The sequence below is a fragment of the Parasteatoda tepidariorum genome, chromosome 9 (assembly GCF_982258835.1).
Source record: "Parasteatoda tepidariorum strain Cologne lab strain chromosome 9, Ptep-v5.0, whole genome shotgun sequence".
Lineage (NCBI taxonomy): Eukaryota > Metazoa > Arthropoda > Arachnida > Araneae > Theridiidae > Parasteatoda > Parasteatoda tepidariorum.
In genome coordinates this window covers 79,907,470-79,926,130 of record NC_141763.1, presented here as the reverse complement: position 1 = coordinate 79,926,130, position 18,661 = coordinate 79,907,470, and the positions used below count along the sequence as shown (strand labels likewise).

Sequence of the window (18,661 nt, the reverse complement as noted above, 5' to 3'; positions counted from 1 at the left end):
ACAAATGATATGTTAAAGTTAGTCAGCAAACAGAATTTAAATAGTTTAGTTCTTCATTTAATCACATTAAGTAAATCACAATTTCTGCCTCATTTCGATTCAAAATTAATTTGAACATAACGAATTTTTTCATTGTGACCCATTATATAAATAAATTTTGTTTTTATTTTGGCCATTTCTAAAAAGAAATTGTAACATATTATAACTGCTTTTTGAGGAGACGTTTGATCATCTTTATTGTGGTTTTGCACAAATACAGATGAGATTCTTATGACATCAATCTAAATCAAATTTTCCATATTTTAAATCAAAATCTAATTTAATCTAAATCAAGTTTTTCAAAGCACTGTGTTTACATTAACAAACTTTTATTTAAATCATTTTCTGAAAATATTCTAACAAAGGTTTTAACTTTCAAACCTTTAAAAAAAATCATTCAAAATAATCTTAAGGACCGTATGCTCGCCAACGCTGAGTAACAGGTTTTGCCCGCTGAAAAATAGTTTATAATATAACAATTCCAGATATATATGGTCCCGCAGTGGACTGATCGTTAAGACACGGTTCTCAGCAGATCACCGTGTCTTAAGTCAAGCATCACTGGCTGCGATCAGTGTGCGGGTGGGTGACCACTTGGATCAGCCTGCGTAGGGACCGAGGGTGTGCGGTATTGGTCCTCGTTAAACTGTTCTACCGTAAAGTGCTCGACTTCGCGTGCAGGTCGTCGAGCTACCGAAGCGGGGGTGCCAATCCCTCCGCAGAGGATAAAAATTGTGTTGGCATGTCTTCGGATCATCCTCAGGGATGTTTCCCAGACCGTCGCCAATAGCCCATTGTGCAGCTCTAGTGGCACGTAAATGAACAACAACCAGATATACATGATGTGCTTTTTGGGTCAAACTTTGATTTTAAATGTCTGCTATTCCCCCCCCCCTTCTTTCCGTTTTATCAGTTTTGAAACCTCATGTGTAAGCATTAAAGCGTATTGAAGAGCTAAAGTTCTGTAGTGGCATCGGGGAACACACCTGCTGCTTTTACTGTTCTTAGAAGCCTCATGTGCAAGCATCAAAGCCTATTGAGGTGCTACGTGGCACAAACCTGCGACATTATTTTCTCAGCTATACCTTAACTGATTTATTTTATTATTCACTTATATAAATGAAGGCTTGTGTGCTCAATACAAAAAATGGCTAACAAATTTTTGTCAAATTGAAGAACAGAAAGAACACGTTAGAGAAGAACAGCACAAAGATACACAAAAGGTTACGGTAATATTCGAACCCGTTACCTTCTTGCTTCAAAGAGTTTGGTGGATTGATATACCCTTCCACCACGGAGGCCCTTTAACCTAAAAATTGCATTTCGAGCGTTCTCCTCATGACAGAAAGAGTCATTGAAAAGCGTATTCAAAAATCCAATCTAATTCTTTTTAATTATAGCCACTTTCGTTTAATGCACTGAGTGTTGGTAAGGTTTCAAATTTGAAGAGTTTTTAGAGTTTGATAAATGGTAAGAATGTTATCTTAAATTTTTATATTTGCATAGCGAAACCATTTTTCTTTGCAATTACTTTAAGGAGATCGACTTGAATATGAAAGAAATTATTTATTTTAAAATGTAACGAACTGGATTATTTAAAGTAACAATTAAAATTGGTTATTATGCTGCAGAATTTGTTGGAGTTTTATTAAATTCCCCCTCCCCTTAAATGCTCATCAATTTCATTTATTTCAAAACTTGCTTTAATCACAATAGATAGCTATAAAGCCAAATAGCTCAACTTGGTGTATTTAAGTTTAGCCTAATATTTGCTTTTCACTTTTTCTGGATTTCAGTTTTTATACTTATATATCCAAGTCAATTCCAGTAATAGGTAATTGTTTGAAAAAAAAATCAATTTGGTTGTGGAATAAAACAGAACGGAATCTTATCCTTTCATCATTATTTAATATTAGAACTTTTTTCTATAAAGCTTTTTAAGATTTTGATAATGTTTTTGTTTCAATCTTCGACTTCTACTGCTGATATTTTTACAAATATTCTAAACTTTATATAATTGCAGCTTGAATTTTTTTAAAACAATATTAAAACTTTAAGTTAGTTATTAAAATTAGCTTTCCTATTAAACTCTAAGTTCTAATGTTAAAAAGCATTCACTTTTGTATTAGTTCAGTGTTAACTGAGAAGATTTGTAAGAAGTGATTTGTAACAAATTACTACCAAAGTTTTGAAAGCTGTCTATGAAACCGAACTCTTCCTTAAATGATCATACTATGGGAACTGAATGGATATTTAAAAATTATTGCAATTTAATTTTTTCTGATAGAAAGGGAGGACATTTATTAAAGCTAAATAATTTTTTGCGTAGTTCTCATTTCTATTGCAAACTTCAGAGAAGTTACTAATTAAAACAATGATTTAAAGAAAAAAACAATAAATCACAATTTTATTTTTAATGGAAAAGTTTCAGTCATCTTCTGCTTTTGAAACTAAAACTGCGGTAAATACATTAGTCAGTGCAGTACATTAGCAGAGATGCAAACTTGCTCCGGACAGCAAATATATATTTTAAAGTGGTAGTTTATCAATTGTGATTCTTGGTTTAGTAAATTCAATATAGATTTTTATCTACCGCTATTTCTAAATAGTTCGTAGACTTGTATAATTCACTACATTATAATACTTATGTCATACTATACCATTTAAAAAGCGAACAAAAATAGTCAAATATTTGCAAAATTTACTTTGTAGTTATTTACCGTTTTTTTAAAAAAAATTATTTTGGCGTATGCGTAGACAAACTATAGGTTTTAGACAGTTTTTATCTGTCTTCTCAAAAAGCAATTTTTGACGTCAAAATCCCAATCCTGGTTGCAACTGATTAAAAAGAATCAACATGTTGCGGGCGACAAACATTTGCCTTCTAAGTTATATATTCTTTAGGATTGTTACATTATTTCACTTAGCAAAACTTTCATGTATAAAAAAAAACGTAAAAATAATTACAAATTTATTGCAATAAATGCGTATCTGACTGTAAGGACAATGTTATAAAAGTAAATTTTGAATTTTTACTTTTATATTGCTGTTAGCAAATAAAATGTCAACCTGAATTAATGCTCGGTTGATCAATTGCTGAACTCTCTTAATAGGAATAATGGAAAAAAATGTAATAGAAGTAGTCAGAGCTTAAAAAAGAAGTCAAAATTAAAGTATAAATAGTTGGAAATAAAACGTTAATGAGATTTTAAATGATTTTATACCTAAATGCAAGAGAACTTTATTTTTTGAAGAATAAAATCTTCGCAACAAGCTTTTCTCGAGTAATAGAAATTAATTTTTGGAAGAGATGACGAAATTCAAAGACTTATTTGACATTTGTGAACAAGAAACTTCTTTTTAAATTTTATAGAAATTATCATTTGAAGATATTGAAGTTCGGATTTTCACAGGAATGAACTTAGAGTTCGTCCCTAATTGGAAAAATAAAGGTTTATCTCCAAATTTGTGTTTAAATATTGACAAAAAATGTACCAGGAAAAAAAAAGGGAACTTTAAATGCTCAAATCCTTTTTGTTGTCGAAACTACAATCGGGGTTGATCATTAGTAGTCCTAGACCCAACAAATTGGGTGGACTCCTCAACGACGATTATAAAATCTGTAGAAGAAATGTTAGAAAGTGTCATATACTTTCAACTAGTCATAGTATGCCCTGCTTAATAAGAGGTATTGATGTTTTTAACTGCATTTTTGAAAAATTTAGGCTCTTAAAAATATTCTGTAGAAATAGAAGTGAATAATTTAATAACTCAATTATAATTTGAATCTGTGGCATTTCAAAAAAATCGTCAATTAACTCGAACGATTCTTAATTTTTCTTCAGAATTTTCTATTTGATTTCAAATTATTTAAATCTATTTTAGAAATACTTATTTTGAACTAAAGGACGATCGCTTAAAGTTAAGAGCATTAATTTTTATAAATTTTAATCTCTGATAAATAAATATAAAAGATATTTGGCTCTGAAACTTGTTCATTTTTAAATATTGGATTAAAAAAAAAAAGAAATCGAATGGAAAGTTGTGAACACGAATTTTTAGTTACATTTGTTCCATATTTTAAGAACGTAGCTTTGAGATAACGGGATCTACAGATTCAAGTTGATTGATTTTCCATAACTGAATTGTCAGAACCGCTTAAATATATTTGTTCTTGATGTAAAAAAGGGGGAAAAAAGTAAACCCAATTAAGTTAGATATTTTATAATTTTTCAGGAACCTTTGTCCTAGTTATTTGTACGTTTTTATTTCGTTATAGGTTTATTTTCGGATACTAAACTTGTTGCAAAGAAATGAATTGTACATAAAAATCAATTCAAATATGCCTTCCTAATTCCTAAAAAATTTTAATTCGAAGACAAGACAGAGATAAGACTAGGACCCGGCCCATAAAAGATGGGTAAAAGGCCGAAATGGAGTTATTAAAGCATACTTTGGACTTTTATCAAGTCACTTTGGTAGAAGCTAGATTTTTACCGGTTAAACTTAGGATTTATCGGACTTCAGGTTTTTACCGTAACATAGATTAATTCTAATTTGTTATTTAACTAAAAATTTATTCGCGCAGATGCGTAAGAAAAAGAACTTAAGACTTTGTTTTGTTAAAAATTCTCCTACTTATAGTTTCAAAACACGTTGTTTCGATATATGTCTTATTTTAATTATACTATTTATTAAATGCTTTTGTCCCTCAATTTTTTTAAATGCATTTTTAATAATTACTTGGTATGCTCCAACTTGAAATCGTGTATCACCAAAGAGAGGCTAATCTAAAGTAAAAAAATGAAAATTATTTTTTTATGCTCAATTTTTAAAATGTTATAATGAAAAATAACAAATCTTGTGTCCTTCAATATTTAGTTAGCAGTTCATACTTTAAAATATACTTAATGTGTTTTGTTAAAAGAAATTTGATGGTAGAAAAAAGTTATTAAGCTTTCGTTCCTAAATATTCAATCATTATAATGAAATACTTTGAACTAAAATATGTTAGTTTAGATAGATGACCGTTTAAGTGTGAACCAATATTTGTTCAAAATATATTAAACTTTTGAAAATTCTTTAATACTTTTAAAAAAGGTGCATCTCAATCATAAATTTTTTCCCACAAAACTGGCAAACTACTCAGTCATATTTTGAGGGATATCCTAAAATTTTGAGGGAATTATAATTACTTAAGTAGTTTGGATATCCTAAGTCTTAAATCAAGTTGCAGTACCATTGTCATATATCGACACGTTTCGCTTAAAGTTTGCAAAAATGTAAGTAAAATGCGAATTTTTTCTACTTAAACTGAACTACAAGTAAAACGTAAGATAAATAAAAGGCCAGAGTTTAATTTTCAAATCATTTTGATGCATTTAGAATTTTAAGCTTTGAGGGTCTTCTGATTTCACTAATTCTTTTGTCATAAGCATATTCTGAGGCTGAAAATTAAAAAAAAATGGTATAAAACATGAAAGTTGATAAAAGGGAGTGTAGCTAAATTATTCAACAAAAAATAAGCACCCTTTAAGCACTTTTCAAGCCCTCAAAAAATATTTTTAAGCACATTTAAAAAAAATATAATTAGGCAGGGTTGGAAAGTTTTTGACAATTGACGGTTTTATCTTGTTTTAACCGTCATGTCGAAAGAAAAAAACTTTTGGCATTGTTTTTGACAATTGTCAAAAATCATGAAAATTTGAATCGTGTAAAACGAATGGCGTTTTCATACGCTACGGACTGACAATACTCCGAAATAGATTGGGGTTGAATTATGAAAACGTTGACAAGAATAATGTGAACTGTGTCTTTTTGCATAATTCGAAGCTAAAATCAACATAGTAAAAGAAAAATCTAATTTTGAAAAAGGGAAAATTATGCACTTTTTAAAAATATCCAATGAAAAAAGCACCTTTAAGGGCTTTTAAAAAACTAAAATCAAAAATAAGCACATTTAAGCATTTTTCAAAAACGCTACGCACACCGGATAACGACAAATTAAAATGTGAATGCCCAACGAAAAAATTCAGCTAGGCAAAAAGGACACATTGAATATTAGGTTTTTAAGGCTACTGGTCATAAGTTTTACTTCAGAATACTGGTCCAACGAAGTTATTTTTCGTGCTTTTGCATTGTTTTTTCATAATTAAAAGAAAGTGGTAAAATACTGTCTCAAATCTCCAACAAATGTTAAAAAAATAAACTTAACTAACTTTATGAAAGGTCTTTGTTTCTTTATACCTATTTGAATTTCTTAATTTTCGAAGCACAAACTACTCTTTTATTCATTTGAATCCTCTTTCCCTTCAGGAAATATGAAAAACCTATTACTATTTATGATGATTTATCTGCTACTAATTGACGAGTTCAACTGTCAAACTCTGGAAGCTCTCATTTTGGGACACTCTATTAAGATATTAAAAAGACTCAAACCTAAACTCAAAGATAAGAAGAAAAAAGCCTACGCCATTGGTGCCGTTGTAAAAGGAGTTAAAGGAACGATAGCAGGAAAAATTGGAGTACCTCTCAAAGTTTTAGGAATGCTTCTCGGTCCATTTGGAATTCCTAAAAAAGTCGTTGGAGGTGCACTCAAGACGAAATCCGTGTTGGAAAAAACTAAAGCTGGAGTGTTGACGGTCAAAAAATGGTCCAGAGATTCTATGCGATATGGATAAATAACTTCAGCTGCTCAACAGTTTTGAGACCGTTTAACTTTAAAGAACTTAGTTTTAGAATTGTTTCAAGTTCGGCTTTTACGTTTCCTGTTGGTGTTCGAGAATTCAGGTTAAAATTAAACACATAAAAACTTTATGTGAAAGGCTTTCTTTCAGCCAATTCGATACTACAGCTGTTTTTATGGTCTAATATCTTATGAAATGTTAACCACGTTATACTAATGTTTGACTTGAATAAAATACTGAAACTGTTTCTTGAAAAATTTAATGTTTAGTGTTGGCCATCACAAGATTACAAAATCTGGTTGACACTGAAGTAAAAATAAAGCTAAACAAATATATTGAAATAATTTTCTTAACAACCAAGTACCAATTTAAACAAGGTCATTAAAAAAAAACGAATAGGTGCTTCTATATAACGTTTAAGGAGCAAGTGGATGAAGGACTTGAAACAAGATACTTTAAAAATTTTCATAGCACTACAAATGCTGATTGAATCAAACTTCCAGTGTGATACTGTCATGTTCATAAAAACAGAACCAATTTATAGTTTTTAAGAATGATAATTCCCTTTTAAACAATAAAGCAATTTTTTCTTGTAAAAAATTACCCTTCATCCACTTATATCTTTAAGATAATACGTTTTACAAGAACAAATTTTAATTTTCTGCTTGAGATTTTAACGTTATTTGTTGTGAAAATTTAGATGAAAAATGTGTTATTTGTCCTGTGTATCAATTCACAAATATTTCCTGGAAAACCACACGCTTGCTGAGACAGGGGCGAACTTTGGTAAGCAATAAATAAAAACATGGTTTTAGTTTGCGTGCAACTGTAGCATCATTACATATTTGTGCAGTGTTGAATGCATACAGAATGCAATTAAAGTTTACTGGTTTAATCCGATCTAAACAACAAAAGTAAAAAACTAAATTATATAGTTAATCTGTGCTAGGGTCAGATGAAATACATGTTTCTCTAGTATCAACCCTTTCTTTCAGGGTAACATGAAAAACTTAATGGTATCTATGATGATTTATCTGATACTTTTGGACTTGCTTTGCTTACAAACAACAGAAGCTCTAAGAGATTTGAAAAATAAAGCCTATGCCGTTGGTGCTGTTAAAAAAGGCGTAAGTGGCACGGCAGCTGGAGTTGTGGGGAAGCCTCTGAAGTTGGTTGGGGTCATTCTTGGTCCACTTGGTCTGCCTTTCAAAATCAAAGGAGGAAAACTAAAGGCTAAATCTGCAGTTCATTGGACAAAATCTGGAGTCAAAACAGTCAAGAAGTGGTCAAAAATATCGGCTCAATATGGTTGATTACTTAAAGAAAGTTTATAATAGACTGCTAATTCATATGTTAAGAATTGAATGTAACATATTTGTGAATATTGAAGGAATTTAAAATTAATTTTACAAAGGCAACCTATTTTAATTGTAATGTGAAATAAATGATATATTTAGATGAGATTAGATTATCTTCAATTAAAATTGAAAATACAAAGCATTTTCACTCTTTAAAAGTATTGAAAAAGCATAAAATATTTTACACATCATCACATCTGAAATTGTTTTTACGTATTGCACAACACTAAAACTTAGTTAAAATTTCACCTTTGAAAAAATGAAAAATTTGCACTTTTTCAATTTAAATCATATTTGATAGAAGAAAAATTTGTTTCCATTTTGTAATCACACTTATGTGAACAAGGAAAATATTGGGATACATAGGAAAAATCCTTTAAATAAAAGTGTTTAAAAAAATTCACAAGGACATCTTAATTAAGATGAATTGGCAACATAATTTATACTTTAAAATGTAAGTGTGTAGGGAGCATCTTTCGAAAAATATATCCAATTTAAGGGTCCCCTTCAGACGATGGTAGTAGTTCATTCATATCCCACTAGAGCTGCACAGTGGGCTATTGGCCACGGCCTAGAAAACATCCACGAGGATGATCTGAAGACACATCATCACAATTTTTATCTTCTGCAGAGGAATATAAGGCTTCTCCGCTTTAGTAGCCTAACGACCTCACTGAAGTCCAGGTCTTTATAATTAAAAAAAATCTTTTGAAAGAGATACAGAAAGTATTAAATATTAACTCAATTTAAGGTAAAAAATAATCAAGATATCATTAATTGCTTATTTTTGCTACTATGGGAAAGTGTAGTAAAAACTCCTTTGCTCGTTGAATGAGTACCGATTTATTTTAGTCTAGTTTTGCATGAATGGTAATATTCTTTTTATAACAATATAATTTCTTCTTTTTAAAATCTATTCCTACTTAAATCAACAAAGAAAATTTTTATTTTAGTTATTTTTTATTAAATAATTACAATTAATATATATATACATATGACAGAATTGCAACAATAAGTGGCAAAATAGATAGCGAATTTCCATTCTACGTATGGTGTTCGACTATTTACGATTGCCCCTATTTATTTGCTTTCTATTATCTTATTTCTAATTTATGACTGAGTCGTGTATTCGGCATGGCGGTATTTATTCCTAAATTTATATCCCGCTAAATATCTTAAATAAAAATTTTTTTCCCATATAAAACTGAAATTATACAGTTTTTTCAAATATTAATTCATGATTTAAACACCAAGTGTCATCCACGACAAGTTTAAAAAAATGTATTTGAACTTGAGTGGATGAATAAAGAGTATTTTATTAATGATTGAAATTTTGAACACGATATAGAGAGAGTGTGAACTAATATTGGGAATTGAAAAAGTATGACCAACTCCTCTCGACGTGCTTAACTGCCTAAGAATCTTACGACCCCTGGCTCTCTTAAAGGAATATTCTCCCTTTGACGTAGAATTAATGTTTCTGCAGGTTATAGCTTCATATGTTTTTGATATTGAATTCTGCACTTCATCTTTCCTCAAATACATAGTTCATGTTTTTCTCTTTACATGGCTAGAGATTTTTAAGGACATTGATGAGTAATAAAAGATGTAACATTGCTCATAATCATTGATTTAAAAATGTTATTTAATCAAAATAAGTGTTTCAATTTTTAAAAAATATTACTTTCCAGATTATAAATCTTTAAGATTTAGAAGGAAGAAGAGGGTAGCTTTTTACATTTTTCAAAAGGATATGGAATACATTATTGCACCAGTCATAAAAGCACATTGAACCCTTAATATACCCACTATAATTTTAGAAGAAATAAGATACATTAAATGTAATAATCTTAGTAATTTCAAATTAGAAAAAAATCTCAAATTTTGCACCCAGAGTACATTTAGTATGTTTTCTCCAAACATGTTAATATATTTATGAAAAGGAAGTAGAAAAAAAGTTGACACACTAGAAGTTAAATATTTAAGCAATGAGAAAAAAAATGCCAGAGCAGACTGAAAGCTTTTTTGATTGCCTGAGGAAACAGAAGAGTTAAATGATTGTGTGATAAAATTGGGTCTTTTGTCAAAGTGGTGTTTGGACTTTTTAGTCCTGCTTTACATAGTGTTTTTTTCCTCCCACAAATATTAATTTGACTCCAAATGTCTATAAACTTCAACCTTTAACAAGAAATATAAAAATATATATTAAGGGTGGTTGATTATGGAACACCCAGTATGTGCAAGAGGAATGTTAAGCTTTCCCAGAGTTATTCAAATAATTTTGTTGAAGACAGAAGAACTTATTTTAAGTGACATTTTATACAAAATGAAATATCAAAATTTTATGTCAAAAATTAACTATGAAGTAAAAGATGAAAAAAAAACTTAAAACAATTTAATGAAATTTTTTTTTTTTTTTCTAACGGCAGGCACTGAACTTTCGTTCTTCGCCTAGGAAGATGCCGGAGTTGTTACTCATTTAACGTTACCCAGTGGGCACCTGTGAACCTAAGTCACGGAGGCGAGCAACATTACCCACGCCACATACCCGTTTATAGGGTGGGCCACATTCACACATCACACAATAGAGAACACACACAGAGAGAAACATCCATGCCCTAAGCGGGATTCGAACCCGCAACCAGTGGCTTCACAGTCAGGCACGCTGACCGCTCGGCCACCAAAAATTTAATGAAATGAGAGAATACAAAAAAAAAAGAAAACAGAACAATTACTTTTTGAATGACTTTAATGCAATTTTTAAAAAATCTGGTGTAATATTAGACACATAAGTAACACATATAATTTAAAAATCAAGAGTAATATACATTAAAAAAAAAAATTATATAAAAGTATACCCTTAATATAAAAGCTATCACATTTGAGAGTTTTCGAAAACCTATTACCATATATCACGATTTAAACTTTTTAAAATTTTACGAGTATCTGGGGGTTAACTTGTACATGGATAATGAGGTCTGACATTCATTGATTGTGAAATATTGATGCATTATAAACAATGAAATTAATGACTAATTTTATAAATTTATCCCTTTCAAAAGCTATTTTTAATATGTTATATATAGCTTGTTTTCAATTTCACTCTTCATGCTTTCTTTACATAAAAAAGGTGTTTTTAGAAACAATAATTTAAATAACACTTAGAAAGATTGAGAATAAGAAAAGCGAATATAATTTATTAAAGGGTATTTCAGAAAATATAAAACAATATAACATTTTCATATTTGATTTCTTCAGTGGTCAACTTATACACACGACATACCAGAAATTTGCTATCTATTCATTAAAAATAAGGGATAGATACATTGGGATATACAGTACATTAGAAAATGAAAAGAGAGAAAACTATTTTAAATATAGACTTGTATTCAGCAGGGGTGATTGTGAGCCCAAGTCAAAATTCCGGAAAATTTCTTTAGTTAAAAAAAGTTTAAATTGAAAAATTAGAAAAAAATTTAAACAAGGTCTTTTTCCTTTTTCTCAATATTTCTTAGTTTACTTAAAATATATTTACAATTTTACACATACCTATGATGACCTGGAGAAGTAATTAAAATTTACAAATATGCCTTTCTTTCTCGAGTTTATGATTATAACAACTATTTACTGATAAAAAATGGATATTAATCATGAATATAAGCTTATAAAGTATCTCTCTGGCTCTGTCTTACAAACAAATAAAATGTGATTTTAAGTTCCACCTTTGAAAATTTGATTTTGGAATCTTCTGTGATAAATGATTTTTTGAAACGTCTGGACCTTCTATCTCCGGAAACTTCCGGATCACTGTTAGCGAAAATTTCGGAAATCCAGATTTTTTCCGGAGCACAATCAGCCCCGATTCAGAAACTTGTACAGGGTTCCCATCTAATTAAAAAAAAAAAAAAAAAAAATTCCTGTCCTTTTTCAGGTATTCCAAGAATACTTCAATGTAAATCAAGACCATATTTTATCAGGCAATTTTTCATCAGAGAACTTTGATTTTTTTTTAACTTGGTATATCAGATATTAACTTTCGCGAGTTAAAAAATATCATTGAATGAGGATGGAAACATGGAAAAGTTTCATTAAAAGTAGAATTTTTACGACTAAAATAGATGTTAAAAATATTTAACTCTAATCTCAATCACTGTTACTGATTCTAAGATTGGTTATTTTCCAGGTATAGTGTAGGAATTTTCCAAACTTTCCCTGCTTTTTAGAGTCAAAATAAAATTCCCTGGCAATATCAGATTTTCCCTGCACCATGAGAATCCTTTCGTATATGCCAATTGAAGCAATAAAGAAAAAAACAATGAAAATAAAATAAAAATATGGCCACCGAAGCCGACTTTTTCAGGGGGTACCAGCTCAGGAAGTCATAGAATAAAACCTTTTCTATTGAGAGAGTGGATAAATGTCAAAATTAGCTCTCTCAGTACCTCGAAGGTTTTGTAAAAGTCCAGGAAGAAATACATAAAATCAAATCAAATAAGAAGAGAAATTTCAAACAAAATCTTGAGAATATAATACAAAAGTGAAGAAATAAAAAATATATGCCAAGCTGAATCATTTGAAAATAGTTACAGTCCTTGTTAATTATTCCCTGTCTATGCCTTTGTACAATACATGCACTTACATTACTGAAACCTAATTAAATTTTTAACTCTTTGAATTGTTAATGAAGGACTATCACTTGAGAGCTATGAAAACTAGCACTTTATTCACAAAAACCTTTTCATCACTAGTTTAGACAGGTATAAGCCAGTTTGCTAAAAGTCTGAATATAAAAAATTTAAAACAAGTAAGGATTATGAAATAAAAATTAAAAAAAAAAATCTCTTAAAAAAAAAACAGAGTTAATATTACTTGAAGTTGCAGATTAAATTTAAAATAAAGCTTATTAGGCTTTTGAATATTTAATGACATTTTAATCAAAGAGAAAGACCAATGTACATCATGGTACTTAACTGGTTGTATTTAGGACAGAAGGCCACTTCAAAAACCTAAAATATAAAAAGAGCAATTTTTTATTATAAGAACAAAAATATCAAAAGCAAACAATATATAAATAAAAAGCTAAGAATTTGATTCAAAGCTATAATTTTAAAAGTAAAATATCTGAAACATTTTTAACTTAATAAATATGTGGACTTTTTTAAAATCTATAAAGTATATAATTGATACTAAATTAACTTGAAGTGTTTTTATTACATTTATTTTACTTTTTTAAAAATTATAAAGCTTAATAATAGATTTTAATTCATTTTATACAAATTGTGATAGATTTATTCACTTAATTAGATAGATAATTATAATTAACTTAATTGTAGAGAATCATAAAATTTTTTTTGAACATTTAAAGGACACAAAAAGTTTCTAACTGATTAATTTAACCAAAATTTGCTTCATTATCTAGCAGTAATACTTATTTAAAAACACAAAAGTTAAAAAAAAAAAAAAAAAAAAAGATTTTTAAGGGATTTTCCAGACTATTTCTCAATTTTTGAGAATTTTCTAAATAAATAAAATAAAAAAAAGCTGGCAAAATTTAGTGGAGTTTGCAGTTATGTATGATGTAATAAAAGTAAAGTGGTGGACACAAAAACTGTATTACATAAAAAAAGTTAACTTTTACGATTTTTCATACTTTTATTTGAGTAAAGTTTTAAGTATTATTTGCCACTTTTATTAACATGCATAATATTCAATTATACAAGTTACTATATTGTAAAGTTCTATTTTAAGATAATTATATAAATTTTCTTTAAATAAAATCTTGAAATTACAGAAATGTATTCCTGAAATGTTTTATAAGATAACTGAGAAATATAATTGCATGTTCAATTATTAGTATTAACACTGAAAAAATGTATACCAATCAGACTTATATTTTTCATTTTTTTTTAAAAAAAATAGGTAAAAAAATTTAAACAAATAGTAAAATTTTATGATACAACATATCATACAACTTTAATTAGTAAAAGTAATAGAGTAAAAAGATCTTTCGAAATCATATAATTACACATAAGTCTACAAAAAATATTTTTTTAATAAATAATTTAAAGGTTTAAAGCACAAATTGGAAGAAGTTGCTGGTATTACTACAAGATGGAAAATACTGTAGGTGATTATTTTGATGTGGCTGCAAGAGTTTAATTTTAAATTTTTTATTTTTTTTATTTTTATTCCCACCTAAATCAGTAATTTAAAAAATAAACAAAAACAGAAGAAGTTGCTGGTATTACTACAAGATGGAAAATACTGTAGGTGATTATTTTGATGTGGCTGCAAGAGTTTAATTTTAAATTTTTTATTTTTTTTATTTTTATTCCCACCTAAATCAGTAATTTAAAAAATAAACAAAAACAAGTGTTTTAAATTGATTTAAATCATGCCAACTTACCTACATATTCATATAACATAAAAATTTGGTTTAACAATTTTTCAGCTGCCTTTTTTTCTCACTTAATAAATATCAATACTAATTTTTGAATGATTTTAAATAATTCTTTGTTATAGTCATCATACAAGTAATAGAAATGTAATCTCTAATTTTGCAGAAGTAAACATATCTCACTAAAGCTGAAGTTTCAGACGAAAATATTGAATTATTTATTAGCAGAATACAATGTTAAATTCAGTGTTTAAACAAAGACATGCTGCCTCAATAGCAATAAAATATTCTTTATATTTCATTCAGTATAAAAAAAAAAGCAAAATGTTTGTGCCATCCACCTGCTTTAGGAACTTTTCAATAACAAAATTACACATGAACTCTCAAGATTTTGCTAACAATACTGATGTATGCTTGAGGTAATAAGTTGAGTTTACTTTATATTCAAGTAATTATCCTTTGTGCTTCTTATTAAGCAATAATTAAGTTTTTTTACTTAAATAGTAACAAAAATACAAATCCTTATACATTTCTTCTTATACAAAATTATCATGTTAAAACTTAAAGGCATTAATACAGTAAAAAAATGAAAGGAGAGAAAAAAAAAGAATGGAAATAAGCCTTATCTACAAATTTTCTTCACTCCAGCTAGAAAGATCATAAAATATGTAGTTTTTGTTTCGGATAGAAGTTTTTAATAGGTATATCGCAGAATGGAAATTATAAGAGCAATCATATCCTCAACTTTTGCAAAAAATTGCTGGAAAATGCTTGTGTGATATAAGAATCAGAATCGCATTTGCTCGAAGTAACAGCAACCATTTCTCTCTACTGATAAAAAATTGCCTATAATTACGAGCAAATCGTACTTGGGCCAATAAGATCATCTAAATTTCATGATGTTTCAATTCTATGTGATCGCATTCACAAATATAAATAATAATGGTGTCCACGAAGATGGAGAGGATGATTGGACGAAATTTTTCATTGATGAAACAGAACAGTTATGGAGTGTAAAAATAACAATTATATTTAAATTCGAGCATTAAAAATTCTTTTGTATCATGGGATGTTAAACTCTATGCAGTTGATATTTCATAATAGCAACCTGCACATCATTTTAGTGGCTGTAAGTGCAGTAAACTAATTTCTAGTTAAATGTTTTTTTTTTTTTTAAGAATATTTATTCGATCTTTCTTAGTAAAATTAAAATTTATTATAATTTGTCTCAATCAAAACTTAAGATTACTTTTGACGGAAATAATTTCTATTTTTAAATAGATGAATTCTTTTGGTTAAAAAACTGAAAATTTTTTGATTAAAAGTAAAACTAGCACGATATTGATGTTAAAATGATAACAGACATACAACATCACAAATTTATTTAACATTTAATCATTGCATGATAGAAGTTTTTAAAAATAAAGGTCAGACAATATAATGGCTCAAAAAGGGGGAAAGAAACACCTTTTCATTTTATTAAATTTGGAAACATAAAATTCAATTTTGTAATTTATTATTAAAAAAATGAAAGAAATATATCAAACGTGTGTTGTTGGATTCTACAAAAACATGTTAAGTGGAGATGGATTTGTAAGTACATTTTCCAGTTGTATTCTTACTTAATTTTCCCCTACGATTTCTGATCATTAAACATTTTAATCAGTTGTTTAACTATTTATTGAGATAAAGTTTCCCTCGTAAAAAAGAATCTTTTCTCCCAAGTTCATGTCTTGCAACACATGGAAGGAAAAGGTTGGAAACTGCTGGTTTGATGAAGAGAAACATATTTTTAACTTATCATAAAAAAAAAAATGGAGGATTCTGCCAAACTGATTTCCTTTACAGGGAAAGAAAATATAAAGTTTTGATCCTAAACTAACTGAATCAAGGATAGATATGAAATTTGGATACCTTCAATTTAAAATACATTATGTTATTATAGCATTAAGTATGACTAGATTTGCACCATATAGAAAATTTGATTAAAATATTATTTTCTTGCAAGGAGCAAATTATATCACCTAAATATCTATATTTTATAGAAATTATTTTTATCAAATATCTGAAAATTTGAAGAAATGTACATACAGTCAAAACTTGATAAAGTCAACTCGAATGAGTACGGAAAATTTGCGTACATTAAAAATAGTTCATACTATCAGTTCAGAAATATTTTGATGAAAATTGTGCAATACACAAGCATTTTTTATTATTTATATCTGTTATACATTTGCATTTTCTAAACTAAAATTTCTAGTATGAATAGGTTAATTATCATTTCATTTTAATAAATGATTTTATTTCCTGCTTTATATTAATTTAATAACTTATATATACCTCATAATAAATGCAACCAATTACTCTAAAAAATAAAGTCATAAAGAAAAAAATATAGTTCAGACAAAATTTAAAAATTTTATTTACTTTCGGTGCTGCATGTTTTACTTCTAAATCTATAAAAGCAAAAAAAAAAAAAAAAAAGCACTGAAAAGTAATTAACTAATAGGAGTAAATTGCTTTATCAAACAAATTAGAGAGGATTAATAACAAAATAATCGGCGATAGCTTGCTATTTTGTTTCTTATTTGCACATACTTTCCAAAAATCTTCTATTAATCAGTTTTTTCAATCAATCAGTTGTTTCATGATTGATCAGTTTTTAAACTGTCAGTGAGAAAATGTAACATTCTGTTCACATTAAAAGAAATTTTTTTCCAAGGGTAAGAAAATTCGAGTTCGCCTTGCCATGTTTCACACTAAAAGTTAACAAAATTAAATCATACATAAATGAAAATTTGCACAAACAGCTTAATTAGTTATAGGTAAGCAGTTAACTTATTGAATAGATAAATTTACAAATAATTACTTTCATGTGTATTTTTTTTATCCCGGACTTTTTAACATGCAATGTTGTTCATATACCATGGAGTACCTGGAAAGCAACACATTATTATAATTTAATTGAAAATTCTTTAAATAAATTTTTTGATCCATTAATGCTATTTCATTTACAACAGAAAAATTTTATTAGTATTCCATGAAATCATAAAAATATTTCATTCATTATTGTAGTGTATAATTTAATATAAAAACCGATCTTGCACAAAATAACAAGAAACTACTTAAATAGACATTTTATATAAGCATTTTCCTGCAATTATATAAAGTATATAACTACAAGACTAACAAGGAGAGGGTAAGAATTGGAAAATTGACTAAATTAGTAGTAGACCTTAAAGGTGTTCATGCCTTAAAACAATAAAGTGTACCAGCCAGCAAATTCTGAAAAAAACATTTAAACATTTAAGCATAATTTATATACTAGTTAAATCTTCTTATAATTAATGCCACAGTGAACTAGTGGTATTATACATGTCTGGATATGGGATGTTTGGTGTTGCTCACTTATTTCCTTTTCTTTTAATTTTTAAGCCCATTATGCACCAAAGTTCCTGCTGTGGGAACAAATACTCTATATTTTTCTTACTTTCCTTTCATACATTTAAATTTTATTGATGTATCACTAAATATGGACTATTATCTAAAATTAATTTTATGAGAATGAAAAATATTTATTAAGTATTCATAAACCTTATAATAAAAATAAGCAAAATGTGAAAAGTTTGTGATTTCACCACTTTCTTCTCTTTTTTGTACCTGTCTATTAGAATTGAAGTCACAAGGTTGTGTGAGACCTGTATATTTTGGGAGAATCACTTTGAAACTACACTAAATAGCAAAATAGCAATGGCAAAAATAATAGCTATTTATGCTATTAATTTCCTATTGATCGTTTTTTGATCTACGGTTTCTACTGAAAAATTCAGCTTTCCATTATTTTTAAAACGGATGGCATTTTCATTGTTTTTCTCGGTTAATGTGTTTTACAACATAATTTTTTCCACCATGTGCAATAAAAAAAAAAACACATGCACAAGCACTACAAAAAGCATAATTTGTTTCCTTTTTGGGAGCTTTCAATGAAAAGAAAATATTCTGAAGAAGATTTCTAAAATTTACAAGCACATTTGACTTTACACAAACTCATGATTAAAGCGAATCATTAACAATGCAGCACATTCACAAACAAAACATAACGGAAGCGAGATGAGAAAATTGCCTACACTTCAGTTCCATCAGGAGGTTGTAGACTACACGCACATCCAGGATGGCCGATT

The 18,661-nt window shown here is 28.3% G+C and overlaps 3 long non-coding RNA genes across 7 annotated transcripts in view; 2 read left to right on the top strand and 1 right to left on the bottom strand.

Moving 5' to 3' along the window:
• The window catches only part of LOC147804270 (uncharacterized), a 79,762-nt gene that overhangs the window by 14,444 nt on the left and 46,657 nt on the right, over nt 1-18,661 (top strand). The gene's annotated exons all lie outside the window — the stretch shown is intronic.
• Nucleotides 1-18,661, bottom strand: part of LOC107439826 (uncharacterized) — a 471,331-nt gene that overhangs the window by 445,924 nt on the left and 6,746 nt on the right. For 3 of the 4 annotated variants that reach the window (XR_015429370.1, XR_001583567.4, XR_015429371.1), the window contains 2 exons: nt 17,350-17,415; nt 10,508-13,089 (listed from right to left, as the gene is read on the bottom strand). This is a non-coding gene — a long non-coding RNA (uncharacterized LOC107439826). Of the gene's footprint in view, nt 1-10,507; nt 13,090-17,349; nt 17,416-18,661 lie in introns of those variants that run through there. The other variant, XR_001583568.4, reaches the window with a different exon arrangement.
• Nucleotides 1,356-8,186, top strand: LOC107439825 (uncharacterized). Of its 2 annotated transcripts, none has more exons than XR_015429368.1 (2): nt 1,356-1,509; nt 7,721-8,186. It is a non-coding gene; the product is annotated as an uncharacterized LOC107439825 (long non-coding RNA). The 2 variants fall into 2 exon arrangements; XR_011637927.2 differs by having other exon boundaries at nt 1,410-1,509; nt 6,355-8,186.